The sequence below is a fragment of the Ornithorhynchus anatinus genome, chromosome 9 (assembly GCF_004115215.2).
Source record: "Ornithorhynchus anatinus isolate Pmale09 chromosome 9, mOrnAna1.pri.v4, whole genome shotgun sequence".
Taxonomy (NCBI): Eukaryota; Metazoa; Chordata; class Mammalia; order Monotremata; family Ornithorhynchidae; genus Ornithorhynchus; species Ornithorhynchus anatinus.
In genome coordinates this window covers 2,070,169-2,084,328 of record NC_041736.1, presented here as the reverse complement: position 1 = coordinate 2,084,328, position 14,160 = coordinate 2,070,169, and positions in this window count along the sequence as shown.

Here is a 14,160-nt window from a genome sequence, read left to right as displayed (position 1 = left end):
CGCGTTTCCAAACTAAGTTAGCAACTATGTTTCTCACTTCACATTGGTACTTTCCAATCTGTGGTGTGGTGCATGTTTTCACAGCATTCGTGAGGATTCCTGATTAAATCTCAACCAGGTCTCCTAGCAACCGACTAAGGGAGGCTGCACACGCTTCTCCACAGAAGGATCGTTTTTTTCCCCCCTGAAAAAAAATGCATTTTTTTTTTTTGGTCTTTTTCTTTAAGAACTCCACAGAGTCCGGAAAGTCTCGGCATGGAACTGACTTTCTCATCAATCAATCACTCAATCAATGGGTGGTATTCACTGAGCGCTTACTGAGCGCAGAGATCTGAACTAAGCTCTTGGGAGAGTAAATAGAAGCCAAAGCCTTGGTCTCTGTCATCAAGGAGCTCACAGTCTAATGAGGATGGGGCATCCAGGAGGTAGTGATAATAATGGTGATACTTGTTGAAAACTGACCATGTGTCAACAACCACTGGGTTAAACACCAGGGTAGAAACCATCCCATCTGATCAGGCAAAGTCCCTGGCCCGCACGGAGTTCAGAGTCTCATGGGAGAGAGAACACCGGTTTAATTTCAATTTTACAAATGAAGGAACTGAGGCACAGTGACGTGCAAGTGGTGGAATTGAGATTAGAACCCGCGTCTCCTAAGTCTCAGTCCTGTGCCTTTAGAACTGAGCCACACAGCTTCCCAAAATAGTGAGAGCAGGAGGAAGGATGAGGATAAATTAGGGAGCAGTCTAAATATCTCAGAAGGGATGTATCTCAGAAGGAGATCTGCCAAGGAAGGATAAGCTAGCAAGCGCTTAGTACAGTCCTCTGCACGCAGTAAGTGTGCAATAAATACTATTGATAGTGATGTTGATGAAGGATATTCATTCAAGCATATTTATTTAGCGCTTACTGTGCAGAACATTCATTCACTCATTCAATAGTATTTATTGAGCGCTTACTATGTGCAGAACACTGTACTAAGCGCTTGGAATGAACAGGTCGGCAACAGATAGAGACAGTCCCTGCCGTTCGACGGGCTTACGGTCTAATCGGGGGAGACGGACAGAGGAGAACGATGGCAATAAACAGAGTCAAGGGGAAGAACATCTCGTAAAAACACTGTACTAAGCACTCAATAATAATGGTATTTAAGTGCTTACTATGTGCCAAGCGGTGTTCTAAGCGTTGGAGTAGATACAACTCCAACTCCAGCGTGGCTCAGTGGAAAGAGCCTGGGCTTCGGAGTCAGAGGTCATGAGTTCGACTCCCGGCCCTGCCACTTGTCAGCTGTGTGACTGTGGGCAAGTCACTTAACTTCTCTGTGCCTCAGTTACCTCATCTGTAAAATGGGGATTAACTGTGAGCCTCACGTGGGACTACCTGATGACCCTGTATCTACCCCGGCGCTTAGAACAGTGCTCTGCACATAGTAAGCATTATTATTACAAGGTAACGAGGTGGTCCCACTTGGGGCTCACAGTCTCAATCCCCATTTTACAGATGAGGCACAGAGAAGTTGCCCAACAAGGAAAGAGGGAAATGGTCAAGGTCACCTGTGTGTATGTCCTATGATTACACTTTAACCAATCGGTCACAATAATACTTTAAAAAGGAAACAGACCGTTGAGAGGAATATCAGAAATATTGGAGACTGAGGCACAAGTTCCATTTGAAACAATAAATAGAAAAGTTAGACAGAAAAAGTACTTTATTCTCTCAACTTCGGAGATGTGGAAGTAGTGACGTTTGAATCTTCTCTATACAAATATCTAACCATGTAGTTAATAAGTATGATTCAACACACTCAAGTGTCGAGGCAAAATTACTTCTGGAAGGTAAAGAATATAATAGTTAGGTGCTATTTTTCTGAGGAATTAAGAAATGCAAACACTTAAAATACAAATATCATGAGTGAGCCTATCTTTCTGGGTGTTTTTGCTTTCAAGTGGGAATAAGGCTATTTAAATGAAAATTTCCACTGAAGACCATCTCATATATGGAAAGTAATGTATATTTTTTTAAAAAAGCCCCCCTGAAAAAAAGCAGAATTCTCCTTCGTGACTCGAATGAAAATGAACAGCATTAAAAACAGTCTGTTTCTTACAAAGAAAAGGATGGCTTTTTCATTGTAAATTCTGTCTGTTATCTAAAAGTCATTTCTTGGACGGGGATGGCAGAATGTAAAGGGTGAAAGCACAAATATTTAAGCGGAAGAGAAAAATCCTAGTTAGATGCAGAGTCTGTTAAAGCCATAATTAAAGGGAACATTACCGCCTCTGGAATTGTAATCAAAACGCTATTTCAACCAATTTATTAATTGGCTTCAGGATTAGGTGGTAATGTGCACGGTTAAGATGGATGTCTGTGATCAGAAAAACTTCTTCTGTAAAATGAACATTCTGGTAGCGAAGACCCAGCTGAAATCCTGGCCTTTGGAAAACTATTCAAGATACCATAATACCATTCATTCATTCAATCGTATTTATTGAGCGTTTACTGTGTGCAGAGCACTGTACTAAGCACTTGGAAAGTACAATTTGGCCTCAAATAGAGACGATCCCTACCCAACAACGGGCTCAGAGTCTAGAAGCGGGGAGACAGACAACAAAACAAAACAGAACGAGTAGACAGGCATCAATACCAATCAATCAATTATTCAGTAGTATTTACTGAACGCTTACTGTGTGCAGAGCACTACACTAACCACTTGGGAGAGTATGATAGAGTATGTAGGCATGATTCCTTCCTTCAAGGAACTTACAAACTAGCTGGGGAGAAAGACACTAAATTAAATAAGATAGACCCTCTCCCCCTCACGAGATAGTAAACACAGTGTGTGTGAGAATCATGTCTACCAGCTCTTTTGTACGCTCCCAAGCACTTGGTACAGTGTTATGCACACAGTAAGCACTTAAAAAATACCAGATTAACTGACTGACCTAGGGGCTGAGAAGTTGAGGAATACCCATGATGATGATACTTAGAGAGAAAGGACTGTGAGCCACATGTGGGGCAGGGGACTTTGATTTTTTTTTTTAGTGTTGTGTTTGTTAAGTACTGACTATGTATCAAGCACTGTTCTAAACACTGGGGTAGATACAAGTTAATAAGGTAGGACTCAGTGTTCAGAGAACTGTAGTAAGAAGCAGCGTGGCTCAGTGGAAAGAGCCCGGGCTTAGGAGTCGGAGGTCATGGGTTCTAATCTGGGTTCCACCTCCTGTCAGCTGTGTGACTCTGGGCAAGCCACTCGACTTCTCGGTGAATCAGTTACCTCAGCTGTAAAATGGGGATTAAGACTGTGAGCCTCACGTGGGACGACCTGATCACCCTGTATGTACCCCAGCGCTTAGAACAGTGCTCGGCACATAGTAAGCACTTAACAAACACCAACATTATTATTATTATTATTACATACGATAGAGTTAGTTGATACAATTCCTGCCCTCAATTTACAAGGAGGAAGAAACATGTGAAGTAACAACAAATAGGAGTTACTACTCAAGTATTAAGATATGTGAGTCGGTGCTTACAGATATGTCGACTGCCCCCGTCTCCAGCGGGGAAAGAGCCCAGGCTTGGAAGTCAGGTCGTGGGTTCTGATCCTGGCTCCGCCACTTATCAGCTGCATGACGCTGGGCAAATCACTTAACTTCTCTGAGCCTCAGTTACCTCATCTGTAAAATGGGGATTGAGACCTTGAGCCCCACGTGGGACAACCAGATTACCTCGTCTCTAACCCAACACTTAGAACAGTGCTTGACACATAGTGAGCGCTAACAAATACCATCATCATCATCAGCCTCATCTCTGCATGCTGTATTGTTCAATTGAATCTGATTGTAATTTGAATTCTAGTTGTATTACTTCCATACGGTGCTCGGTAAAGATGGATTGAAAGCAATGGAATTTGATATCTAGGGAACTTGTGTGGCCAAAATATCAGGAATGTCAAGAGGGATTAGGCTGGATCCATGGAAGAGCAATCCACAGTGGGCAACTGGAAGGGAAGTTAAATTGAAGTTTCTCAAGGGCAGAGATCACATCTACCAACTCTGTTACACTGTACTCTCGCAAGTGCTTAGTACAGTGCCCTGCCCAAAGTGAGCGCTCGGTAAAAGCCACTGACTAATAGATGGATTGACTCTCACCCTAAGACTTTGGGGGTGTTAGATGGTCTTTCCCTAAGTACATGAATGGATGTCCAGCATGCACTTGCAGAAACAAGTGGTCTGTCATCCCCGTCTGATTCAGCTACTGAATTAGATCAACTATTGGTTTGACCCAGAAATGGCGTTTCTGAAGTGTCTTCTTTTCTAGGCCGTAACAAAGTGCTGATATTGGGTCATCGTATCCCAGAGAGCAATGGAGAGTTGGCTATTTTCCAGCACATTTGGACTTGGGAGGTATTCAATATAGATCATTCAAAGCAACATTGGCGGCCAACCACTTATTATAGGAATCGAATGAATTTTCACGACGCCACATTGTCATCTTCCCTCTGCTAAAACCATCCCGTGTTATAAATCCTTTAACTGCGGGTTCCTACTCCTGTCTGACAAATACCGCACCTCCTGAAACTCTCTTCAGAGGACATCTTTCTTCAAAACACTCCAACCATTAATGCCCTTACTGAAAACAGAGCAGTAAGAGTAGTAGTAAAATAATACTGGTATTTAAGTTCTCATTGTTTGCAAAACGCTGTACTAAGTATTTGGAAAAAATAAAGTTGCGAGTACTACTACTATTATTGTTAGTACTATTATTATTATTATTACAAACATATTATTATTACCAACAGTGGTGTTTATTAAGCCTGTACCATGTTTTTGAAACTGTGCCAAGCCCTGAGGTGAATACAGGATAATCAGAATGGACATAGTCCCTTGCCTTACTGTGAGACAAGGCTCACAGTCTAGAGGAAGGGAGAAGGGCAGTTACATTAGCCCCATTTTACAGATGAAGAAACTGAGGTGTAGAGAAGTAGAATGTCTCGCCCGAGGTCACCCAGCGACTGAGCCAAGTCTAGAGTTGGACTCTCCTTTCTCAAAGTCCTAAGCTCTTTATACTGAGCCACACTGTCTCTCATAAGGCCCTGTCCCTCAACCCCAAGAGGCTCACAGTCATGTGAAAGGCAACAGTGTGCTACACACACCAGAGGAATTTGATAGTTTTAATAATAATTACGGTACTCGCAAAGCGCTCACCATGTGCCAACCACTGTTCTAAGCACTGGGGTAGATACCAGTTAATCAGATTGGACACGGCTCCCGTCCCGCAAGGGGCGCACACTCTTAATCATCAGTTTTCAGATGAGGTAACTGAGGCGCAGAGGAGTTAAGTGACTTGCCCAAGGTCACACGGCAGTCATGTGGTGGAGCTGGGATCAGAACCCAGCTGACTCCCAGGACCATGCTCTATCCTCTAGACCACGCTGCTTCTCGTTACATAAAGTGCCTTCCCAAGACTCAAAGTATTGACCAAAACAACATAAATCTCGTATAATTGTATATCTTCCATATACTTTATAATCACTTTAATCTTATAGTCGTTTGTCAAATGTCTATATTAGATCTTTTTCTAAAAAAAAAAAGTTAACGATTGCATCACTGCATCACCATTTCCCCCCCTCCTCTTAAGCAGAATATTTGAAGAATTAAAAAAAAAAAAGTGGTAGCATTTTCCTATCATACCATCTGTTCCAGAAGCCCCTTATGTTAATATAAGCCATAGAACCCCTCAACAATAACAAAACTTTCTTTATCCAGCATGGAACCTGAGTCATGTCCAGAAAAAACAACAACGAAACAAGCGACAATTAAAAAAACAAAACAGACTGCCTCTCGGCACTCCTTTCCTCTAAAGGAAAGGAACAAGCCAAGGGTCTCAGACATTTTCGAGAAAGGCACTTCCACCCATCACACTTACATTCATTGAATTTTGCTGCCTCTTCCGTCGTCCCCGCTAATTGCCTGTATAACAGGACTACTGCATCACCCTTCCAAAGTCACCTTCACCAACAGCAGAGTTGGCAGTAGCGCCAGATTCTGCCCCGGCATTCAAAAAGTAAACGTTTCCCCTCAACAGTATCGAACAAGCTGCCGAACGGTTAATTTTAGCCTAGCATCTACTAGGCAATAATTATCCTTTAATCATACTTTTCAGTCCTGCTCTAGCTGCATGCTGTGTTGTGAAATTTAATCAGATAATAATTTGAATTCTGGTTGTAACACTTCTGGTTATCTCCTCATAATTAAACTTTTGCTTCGAAAAGGGCTGGAACAAAAGAAGGTGCTCGTTTGGAGAATCCGCTGTGCAGTGTTCTTTTGTCCAGGGGATGATTGAAGTGATGAGTGTGGTTGATGCAGAGATAATTGACACTTGGGTGTTCGGATATATTTATTATTGTCGATGGCTTGTTTTCACGGCCATCGGGACGCTGGGGATATTTGTCTTTTAAGTCTTAATGATGACATCTAAAATCCATCCGTTTGGTTTTATCAGTGAATGAAACCTAGGTCGGTGTTCCTTTCCCCAAAATGCACTTCTCTCCAGTCGTCAGACCACGGTGAAGACGGGCTGTTGGTCTCCAGTTTCAGGCAAGTTCTTGTGAGATTCAGCCTGCTTGACACGCTCTCTGATGGGGGCTTAGTGTCTCAGTTTAGAAATGCGAGGAAATTCTACTCGCTGTACTGTTTTGGGAGGAATCTCAAACGCGTGCACTCGTGGGAATCCCTACGGTGCGGACCTGTAGTCCAGAGGTGTAAAACATTCCAGTCCGTGGCCGCGCTTGCTGTTGGCGTGTTATCAGCCTGACAGAGCTTTAGTTGGCATTTGTTAAGTGCTTCCAATGTGCCAGGCACTGTAATAATAATAATAATAATTGTGGAATTTGTTAAGCCCTTACTGTGTGCCAGGCACTGTAATAATCATCATAATAATAATGATAGAAATTGGGGTATTTGTTAAGCAACTATGTGCCAGGCACTATACTAAGGACTGGGTTGGTTACAAGCAAATCTGTTGGACATGGGCTCTGTTCCACCTGGGGCTCGCAGTCTCAATCCCCAGATGAGTAACTGAGGCACAGAGGAAGTGATTTGTCCATGGCTACACAGAAGAGAAGTACACTGTACTAAGGGCTGGGATAGATACAAGATAATCAGTTTGGACACAGTCCATCTTCCACTTGGGGCTTCCATTAGTGATTCCCCTATTACGGATGAGGTAACTGAGGAACAGAAAAGTTAAGTGATCTGTCCAAGGTCACACAGCAGGGAAGTGGCAGAGCCAGGGTTAGAACCCAAGTCCTTTAACTCCCAGGCCCGTGCTTTATCCACGGTAAATGCTGCTCTTGGAAGTGAGGGCCTGAAAAACGCTGACTGGCGTGATTCCAGTTGATATTCATTCATTCAGTTGTATTTATTGAGCGCTTACTGCGTGCAGAGCACTGTACTAAGTGCTTGGAACGTACGGAAAGTTTGCGGCTGAGGAACGTGCCGTACTACGATTTTTATTCTTATTATTATCGTTATTATGTTTGGGAAGCACTTACTATGAGGCAAGCACTGTTCTAAGTCCTGGGATAGACACAAGTTAATCAGGTCAGGCCCAGTTTCTATTTCTCTGGACTCACAATCTAAGTAGGAGGGTGAACAGTTTTTGAATCTCCATTTTACAGTTGAGGAAAGTGAGACACAGAGAAGTAGAGTGACTTGCCCAAGATCAGACAGCAGGCAAGTGGCAGAGCCGGGATTAGAACCTTAGGTCTTCTAATTCTTAAGTCAGGGATCTCTCCATTAGGCCACAATGCTTCCCGCGGGTCATCTCCTCTCTGGGGGGTTATGGTCAGCCGGCTTACCTCAGACAAAACAGATATTTGCCGTGGTCATCATCTGTTTTTTAGTACTGACATTGTGCTAATCACTGGGGTAGGTAAAATAGGATGAGTTCAGGCACTGCCCCTCTCCCGCAAGTGTATCTTATCCCCATTGCGCACCTGAGGAAACTGAGGCCGGGAGAAGGTACGTGACTCACTGGCAGCAGGCCAGTGGGGGAGTTGGGACTCAAAAGCAGATCACCTGATTCCCAACCCTGCAGTCTTTCCACTAGCCCCTTCGTTTCGCAACGAGAATTTCCTCGCTGTTTTTGGGTCCAGTTCCTCAAACCTGAGCCACAACTGGCAGATTCCTTAATTTGCTAAAGAGGAGCCTGGAGGCGGTCCGGAAAGGTGGAAGAGGAAATTCTTGTCACATTTCATTTGGGAAGAATTGGTTTCTTGCAAGGTCCCTAGTGGGAACCAGCTACGCTTAGTACAGTGTTCTTGGCGCAGTAAAGGCTCAATAAAGACCACGGATGGATTGGTTAATTCTGAGAGAGAGAAAAATCCACTGGGAATTGAAAAGCTACCTTCATTTCCATCAAGAGCTTTGGCTAGTTCTCCAGGAAGTAAACACTTAAGCTTTGAGGGGAAGAAAGGGAGGTAGAAAGTCAACCTCTTCTGAAGGAAGAGAAAGAACACCGGTTGATTTCTTGAATTATCAGATTAACGAACCATAATCAACCACAATCAAATGGTGTACTCTGTACGAGAAGACCATTTTAGGGGTTTGGTGCTGGCAAAAGAGGGTAGAAAACACTGGGAGACACTGTTCGTTATTTAACCCATATTGTGTCTAAAAACCCATCGTACCCGGGGAAGCGTGTTCCAAATTGGCACTTTAGTATTCAACATCTTGACTCTCTGGGTGTGTTTGAATATGTTACAAAGAAAAACAAGCCTCTTCTACTTAGTAGAGAAAAACCTAGACAGCTATTGAAGCCGGTGTGTCTTCTGACTTATGAATGATCAATAAAATTGTCAGTTGCCCTTGAGCGGTAGTAGTCTAGGTGAGGATGGGAAAGGAAGGAAGGAATTATTTATAATGCAAGATGCCCGTTTGAATTTGAAGTGAGAGCGAAAGAAAACTAAAAGATCCATTGCTTTATATTTTTCTGGGGGAAAAAAAGGATACTATGAACTAGAAAAGCAAGTGTGGTATTGGAAAGGACTCGAAGTGTTTTATCTTACCATTTTGGATCCCAATACAATTATATAGTTATTAAGCACTTACTCTGTGCCAGGCGCTCAGGGACATATAATACAATCAGATCAGACACAGTCTCCGTCCCACAGGGGACAAATAGGTGGGTGAACAGATATTTCAATCAGTCAGTGGTATTTATTGAGTGCCTACTGTGTGCAGAACACTGTACTAAGCACTTGGGAGAGTACAATACGAAAGAGTGGGTAGGCATGTTCCCTACCCACAAGGATCTTACAGTCTAGAGAAGGTATTTAATCACACTGTGTAGATGAGGAAACTGAGGCACCAAGAAGTTTAGCAAATTCCCCCAAGTTAATAATAATAATAATAATGGTATTTGTTAGGCTTTTATTATGTTCCAGGCACTCTGCTAAGTGCTGGAATGGATACAAGCAAATCAGGTTGGGTACAGTCCCTGTTCCACTTGGGGCTCATATTCTTGATCTCTATTTACAGATGAGGTAACTGAGACACAGAGAAGTAAAGTGACTTGCCCAAGGTCACACAGCAGACGAGTGGCAGAGTCGGGATTAAAAACCCATGATCTTCTGTCTTCCGGACCCGTGCTTTATCCGCTAAGCCACGCTGCTTCTTTAATTTCACCTAGCAGGCAAATGGAAGAGCAGGAGTTAGAACCCAGGTTTCCCCGACTCCCAGTCCTGTCTTCCATTCACTAGGCCAGGCTGCTTCTTCGGGGTACGTGCAAAGTGATGTGCCCGTTGACCCCAGAGCCTGTGGTGGACAGCGGTGGATCTGTGGAAGCAACAGAACCGTTGGCCCAGAATTCAGGCGGGAGAGTGCGGAGGGGTGAGCCCTGCCTTCTTTATTCCCCCGGGGCCACCTCGCTGAGCGTATTTTCCTGTTTTCCCAGCGAGACTCAGATTTCCCAGAGTCTCCTTCCCGAAAACTGGGAAGGAGCAATTAGGGCCTCCCTCCCCCACGAGGAAGGTAACAGCAAGCTGCCCCGGTAGCTCGACTGATGATTCTTGCTTCTTCACTGTCCTCAGCTGCCAGTGTGTTTGCCAGCCCTGAGTGCTTGGGAGTCTGCTGTCTTCAGTCAGCACCAGCTGCTGGGTAATGCCACTCTCAGTGCAGGGAGTGACCTAGGCCCAGGACAACCCGTCATCCCCACCCCAGCCTTCCGATCCACCCTCAGGAGCCCCGCGGAGCCTGTCCGCACTCAGAGCCTCCCTCTGGGTGAGGCCGCCTCAGCCTCTGGGCGTGTCCCATGTCCGGGGGCAATCCCCCCGACCCCATGAGAGCCAGAGACACCCAGCCTCTCGCCCTCCCGGCCTCCAACAGGAAGCCCAGGTGGAGGCGACGTCCGCCGGCTAGGACCTCCCCACCACAGAGTTGAGCCGGACCAGCCGGGAGGAGGCTCTCGCGGCGAGGGACTGATTTTCAGGATCCGGGAGAATCGAGAAGAGGAATTTCTATTTTCTCTTCCCTCAGGACCAGAGGTCTGGGACTTCCCAGGGCAGGGCAAGGCAAGAGGAGGCAGGAGGGATTCTCCACAGGAAGTGAGAGTTAAGGAAAGTGGACCGACGGTCATCTTCCCGTAGGGGTTGAGACGCAGGAAGTCCTCTCCAGACTCAACAGGGATACACCGCGGTCCCCTCCACCCACAGTTCCATTAAGATGCAGCTCTATTCTGTGCCAACTGGGTACCCGTTAAATACCTTGATCCTCATCCGGACCCTTCATTCATTCATTCAATAGCATTTATTGAGCGCTTACTACGTGCAGAGCACTGTACTAAGTGCTTGGAACGTACAAATCGGTAACAGAGACAGTCCCTGCCCTTTGACGGGCTTACGGTCTTATCGGGGGAGACGGACAGACGAGAACGATAGCAATAAATAGAATCGAGGGGATGAACCTCTCATTAAAACAATAGCAAATAAATAGAATCAAGGCGATGTACATCTCATTAACAAAATAAATCGAGTAATGAAAATATATACAGTTGAGCGGACGAGCACGGTGTTGAGGGGATGAGAAGGGAGAGGGGGAGGAGCAGAGGGAAAGGGGGGAAAAGAGGGCTTAGCTGAGGAGAGGTGAAGGGGGTGGGTAGAGGGGGAGCAGAGGGAGCAGAGGGAAAAGAGGAGCTCAGTCTGGGAAGGCCTCTTGGAGGAGGTGAGCTTGAAGTAGGGTTTTGAAGAGGGAAAGAGAATTAGTTTGGCGGAGGTGAGGAGGGAGGGCATTGGCCCCACAGCACTTATTTATGCTCCACTGCTTCCCCTAGCCGTAATTCGTTTCGGCGTCTCTCTCCCCGACTAGAATGTAAGCCCCATGAGGGTAGAGATCAGAAACTCTGTTGTATTGTAGTCTCCTAATCGATCGATCGATCGATGAGATTTACTGAGCGCTTACTTGGCGCGGAGCACTGCTTGGGAGAGTACAGTTTAACAGAGCTGGTAGACGTGTTCCAGGCCCTCCATAAGCTTACAGCCTAGAGACTCCCAAGTGCTCAGTACAGTGCTCCTCAATCAATCAGCGGTATTCACTGAGCGCTTACTCTCACCGCAGTCAGAGCTCAACGAGGGAGGACTCCCGTCCCGGCCCCCTAGAGTGTATGGTCCTCGCGGGCGGGGGTCACGTCTACCGACTCTACTGTACCCTCCCCTCCGTCAGTACGGTGCTCTGCACAGAGGAAGCTCGATAAATACCTCTGATTGATTGACGGCGTGTTGCAGGTCGCGCGGAGACGAGAACTCAGATCCGTCTCAACGGCAACAGTGGGAACGCCGGCCGCAGCCGCCTGCGCGTGGGTTTCGAGCCCGTGTGTCTACCTCTGATATGGAAATCCGGCTTCCGAGCCTGCCGACTGTCTACTTTCAGTACAAAGCCCAGCTCCGGCGATAGCATTATCCTGTGTGCCGAACTCAGTTTCCTTGCCTTAGATCAAATAACGTGGAGGCTTTATGGCTGGGATCCGTCTAAAGTTTTAAGGGGCAATTTAAACCGTTTAAGTAACCCGATCCCCCTGCGTTTCAGTGGGATTCTTAAGCAGGCAGTCATACATCAGGCCGGGAACGCAGCACTTGTAATTCGTGGTCTTCTGAGATCAACCAGAAGCCGGAAAACGGGGTTTCGTTTCATCACGAGGAATGCGCCGGCGCTACCCACCGTTCTCCCGGTTAAGCTTCTCACAGATGATCTTGAGGCTCGTCAGGGAAGCAGGAGGAACCCGCTCCGATTTGGAGGGGAGGGAGGGAGGGATCTCTTTGACTGGCAGCACAAGGTTCGACATCAGAGGGGTAGGGAGTCCTCTGCCAGCTTTCACGGCTTTTTGCTTACTCCGAAAAAGCAGCGCGGCCTGGTGAAAATGATGATTCGCATAATTATGGCATTCGTTAAGCTCTTACTATGTGCCAGGGACTGTGCAAAGCGCTGGGGTGGATACAGTGATGATAATGTCGGTATCTGTTAGGCGCTTACTGTGTGCAGAGCACCGTTCTAAGCGCTGGGGTAGATACAGGGTAATCAGGTCGTCCCACGTGAGGCTCACAGTTAATCTCCATTTTGCCGATGAGGTAACTGAGGCCCAGAGAAGTGAAGTGACTCGCCCGCAGTCACACAGCTGACTAGTGGCGGAGCCGGGAGTCGAACCCATGACCTCTGACTCCAAAGCCCGGGCTCTTTCCGCTGAGCCACGCTGCTTCTCTAAGCAAGCGAATACAAGCGAATGGGGTGGACGCAATCCCCGTCCGACGTGGGGCTCACAGTCTCGATCCCATTTTACAGATGCGGTAGCTGAGGCACAGAGAAGCGATGTAACTCGCCCAAGGTCACACAGCAGACAAGTGGTGGGGCAGGGATTAGATCCGACGACCTTCTGCCTCCCGGGCCCGTGCTCTGTCCATTACTCCATGCTTAGGAGCCAGAGAACCTGGATTCTAACGTTAGCTCCACCACTTGTCTACTGCGTGACATTATTGGGCAAGTCGCTTAATTTCCCCACGCCTCAGTTACCTCATCTACGAAATGAAGATTAAGACCAGGAGCCTCACGTGGGCTATGGACCGAGTCCAACCCGATTAGCTTGTATCTACCCCGGTGCTTGGTTTAGTGCCTGGTACATAATAAGCACTTCACAGATACCGTTAAAAGACAGACAAAGAAACAAATTTCTCTGTGGACCTCGGAAACGTCGGCCTCCGAGGCCCGAGACCCTCGGCCTCGTCAGGAAGCGCGACTTCCTGGCGTGTTTACTGGGACAGCTGCTTCCCCGGGGTAGAAGCAGGGACGTAAAGGTTTCGGCCACGCTCCCCTTAGAAATGGAGAAGTGGGTCGGGGCCGGTGAATTGAAGCTTGGGAGGCTGATTAACTTGGATGCGCTCGTCAGGCCCAGTGACGTTCAAGTAGTTTCTGACGAAAGATCGTGTCCACGGATTCCATCCGGTCCCTTCTGGGTTCGATTTCAGCTCTTGCCCTGGTCAGAGCTCCGCTGCCCGTCTGCTGTGAGACGTGGGCGAGCCACTTAACTTCTCCGTACCTCAGTTACCTCATCTGTAAAATGGGGTTAGGACTGTGAGCCCCATATTGGATAACCTGAATACTTTGCACTTTCCCCAGCGCTTAGAACGGTGCTTGGAACATAGCGCATAACGAACACCATAATGATGAAACAGGGCCTGGTGGTGTCGGTGAGGGGGTGACCGGGAGGGGGGCCAGAGGGGAGGGGACTCTGTCCTGCCAAGTCGTGTCAAAGCCCAGAAGGTCTCTCCCTCCCACGACTCAATGCCCTTTCTCCACCTAAAAATGAAATGATTATTAATGTTCTTTTGTACCCTCCAAGCGCTTACTACAGTGCTCTGCACAGAGTAAGCGCTCAATAGATATGATTGAATGAATGAGTGAATGCCTAAGAGAGGGAGGAAGGAGATTGGAAGCCACTGAGGGCAGGGATCTTGCCTACTGTTGTACTCTCCCAAGTGCTTAGATTACCGCTCCGCACACGGCACGTTGTAAATTCCTTCAATTTCAGATTCTTACCTGGCCTCCCTTCTACTTAGACTTTGAGCCCCTCGGGGAAACAGGCACCGTGCCCCACCTCATCATCTTGTTGGTGCCC